Raw genomic sequence first — 3,863 nt, forward strand, 5'->3', positions numbered from 1 at the left:
CACATTGCTCTGTGTTATTATAACATAAATCCGTAATAAACCAGTAAACATTTGGCTGCATGAACACATGTGCCTGTAAACACACTGAATACATTGCTACACATACAAAGTAGTATATGTAATTAACTCAAAATAACAATAAGGGTTGTCTCAGTTCACAACTATATTGGTCAAGTTCTGGGTGAAGTTGATGAGGTGGTGCTGCTTGGCCTTGAACATACCAAGTAGATCCCTAGGACACCATATCACACACCATCCTCATCCATTGATCATTTTCTGAAAATAACAACAAACACAAAACAAAATGCAAGCACAATCATTAAATTGTACGCATATTGCACTGTGCTTATTCATGGTTGAAATACGGATGTCTGACACCGTTTTCCCGTGGTCAGTCCGTCAATGTCTGGCTTTAGGTCTTGTGCTGTAGCAATCCGTAAAACAGCGTGGAGGTTGTCATCGGTGATGCGTGATCTGTGCTTGGTCTTGTTTAGATTCATTATTGAAAACATCTGTTTGCACAGGTAGGTGCTCCCAAACATAGACAGAACACGGGCAGCATGAAGTCCTCGATTGCAGCATCCTGGAACTTTGCTCTCGGGCCACTATTGCTTTGAAGCTCTATTAACTCCATCTGAAGGAGATGAGGCGCACTGTCAACGTCGGCGGTGAAAGGATTGGCAAAGATGGAAAAGCCTGAGTGCTGTGTTCTAAAGTCGGAGAAGCGCCGATCAAATTAATTAATTAACCGGTTCACTTTGGCAGCCAACCGAGCGCATGAAAAAGCACCAGGAACTGAGGCTGAGATGCTCTGACAGACAGGAAAGTGGGCAAGATTGTCCTGTTCCAGTTGGGACTTCCATAGGTGCAGTTTACGCTGGAAAGCTGTGATCATGTCGGACATCTGCGTGCAGACTTGTTTGCGTCCCTGCAGCCTCTGATTCAGTTGGGCGAGATGCTCCGTTATGTCACACAACATAGCATAATCACACAGCCACTTTGGATCTGATAGTTCAGGCAAGGGGTTTCCTTTACTTTGCATGAAAAGAGCAATTTCTTCCCTAAGCTCAAAAAAATCGTTTGAGGACCGCGCTCCAACTCAGCCACCTTACTTCTGTATGGTACGGCACATTTCCAAGCTCCGAGCCCACCTCCTTCAAAAACAGCTGGAACTGGCGGTGATTCAGGCCAGGCGCCCGAATGAAGTTTATTGTTTTCATGACCGTGGTCATTATATCATCCAGTTCCAGAACCTTTCCACACAGAGCTTCTTGGTGGATAATGCAATGATAAGTTATCAGAGGTGTGTGGCAGTTACTTTTTTGCATTTTCTCCTTCACTAGTCCAACCAAGCCTCTTTTCCCCCCACACATTGCAGGTGTGCCATCGGTAGTTAGCCCCACCAACTTTTCCCAGGGTAATTTAGTTTTACTGAAGGACTTGTCCACCGCATCAAAAATGTCCCTCCCCGTCGTTGTCCCATGCATTGCAGCTACATCCAAGAGCTCCTCACTGGCAGTGAAGTCTGCCTTCACACCTCTTATGAAAATGGATAGATGCGCTGTATTCGTGTTGTCTGTGCTTTCGTCAACAGCTAATGAAAAAGCCAGGTAACTGCGTGTGTCTCCGGCCAGCTGTGTTGTCAGATTGCCTGCTAGTTCCTTAACTCGGTCTGCGATGGTGTTTCTTGACAAACTGACCTATCTGGTAGGGGGATACCTGATCACATACCTTTCGCATGCACCGCTTCACAAATGCACCCTCTGAAAAACACTTGGAAGCTCGGGCGGTTTCTTCAGCCACAATGAAGCTAGCTTTCACTGCTGCATCATTTTTGGCTGCCTTTTAATTCTTGGACAATTTTATGTTTTTCTTGGAGGCTAAATTTAGCATAATTGGCTTGGTGTTTGGTGTCAAAATGCCGACGTAAATTGTATTCCTTCATCACCGACACTGCCTCATAACACAGAAGACATACCGGTTTTTCTCCTTGAAGCACAAACATGTATTTGCTTTCCCACCTTTCATTAAATTGCCTTCCCTCTGCATCAATTTTTCTCTTCTTGGACATTTTGGGATTATCTGTAGATCTTTTTCTAGTTAAACACCGATATGGAAACACTGCTATCTATGACTGCAGGATGCCGGCATTTCGCGGGCCACAAAATCGACATGCATTGTGGGAAACTTCGTTTATGGTCACAGTAAATGTCTGCATAGGTACAGACACAAACAGCTGGAGTAACTGAGCGGGTCAGGCAGCATCTCTGGAGAAAAGGAATAGGTGATGTTTCGGGTCAAGACCCTGCTTCAGGCTCTTCTTCAGTCTGTAGAAATGTCTCGACCTGAAACATACCCTTTTCCTTTTCTCCAGAGATGCAGTCTGACCCGCTCAGTTACTCCAGCATTTTTGTATCTATCTTCAGTGTAAACCTGCATCTGCAGGTTTGAAAGAAATGTGTTCTATCTTAGACATCTAGTCTGCATAAGTATGTTAGATTGTAATACAATCTTAAAGAGAACACGCCCTCTTTAGTGAAGCTAACAATCCTTGCCTGATCTTGACCCCAAGTGACTCCAATCCCTTACTAATTGGTGGCATCTTCACTGTCTCCTGTGCTGACATATTGAGTGACTCCGTTGGACCCAGCTATTTTCATGCTGGTTACACAAATTGCTGCCCGAATGTAAAGGAAAGATTCATCCTTCTCCACGCATCTATTCAGTGCAATTCTCTTGTAAGGTGACTAAGTGCATTGAACCCGTTTGTGACTTTGAGTGTGTTTTAGTAAGTCCTGTGTGGAAGCTGTCGGTTTTAATCAGCATTGTTAATCAGCATTTTAATCAACATCGTTAAAATGCATCAGTCTCTGTGAGATTGGAGTCAATTCTCGTCAACTGCATGGTGTTAAAGGAGAGCTCCAGAGGCTGACGGCGTCCCGATATGAATAACGACATGTTTCACTTAACTAAACACAAGACCGGACGGCAAACAAATATCAAAAGTTAAACTCTGTGCCCGTTTGGAGAGTGGGGATGGCGGAAGATGAGACCATTCACATACACCGGCGTCAAATACAGTCCCTGAATTCATGCAGCTACGCAGTCGGGAAAAAAACGTGAAGAAAAAATATATATTCCGCTCAGAACCCGCCCCAGACCTGAATATGATTGTAAGCAAAACCTTGGTATGCCAAGAAATACCGATAAATAAATGAACGTGATTTTAACATTCCAGCTGATATTTACACTGTGAAAGTTTTAACATACAAGTCAAATAAGAAAATGTTGTAAGCTCCAAAGACGGACAGGTTGGTAGGTTAATTGGCTTGATGTGAATGTGCAGGGATCGCTGGTCGGTGCGGACTCGGTGGGCCGAAGGGCCTGTTTCAGCGCTGCATCTATAAAACTAAAAACTAAATGGAATGAGAAGGACAGTGGGGAAATAGGCCCAGAAGTTTCAGCAGTCTGAAGAAGGGTCTGGACCTGAAACGTGGGGAACAAAAGGAGGAGCCGGCGTGCTTTGTAACTTTGTGGTCACTGTACGCTGTAAAGAAGCATAGACTTTCATTTGAAGACAATTAAGCTCTCGCGGGCCACATAAAATGACGTGGTGGGCCGGATTCGGCCCGCGGGCCTTGTGTTTGACACATGTGCTCTAGATGGTCACGTGGCAGCCCAGACAGCACACAGCCACAGCCAGTGACTGCTCCGTTCAGCGGCATTTGCAAGTTCTTTGATTGCCCTCCTTTGGGCCTGCCCTCTGACTCCAACTTCCCTCAGGAGCCTTGCGGCGGAACTGGCTACAAAGCCCCTGCACCCCACCTCCACTGGACGCACTCTTACACTTCAACCTCGCTCCT

General features: G+C 45.3%; 1 pseudogene; it reads right to left on the reverse strand.

Moving 5' to 3' along the window:
• Positions 1-350: 350 nt before the first annotated feature.
• Positions 351-2,071, reverse strand: LOC144590421 (general transcription factor II-I repeat domain-containing protein 2 pseudogene; annotated as a pseudogene).
• Positions 2,072-3,863: the final 1,792 nt, after the last annotated feature.

Source organism: Rhinoraja longicauda, unplaced genomic scaffold (assembly GCF_053455715.1).
Source record: "Rhinoraja longicauda isolate Sanriku21f unplaced genomic scaffold, sRhiLon1.1 Scf000176, whole genome shotgun sequence".
Lineage (NCBI taxonomy): Eukaryota > Metazoa > Chordata > Chondrichthyes > Rajiformes > Arhynchobatidae > Rhinoraja > Rhinoraja longicauda.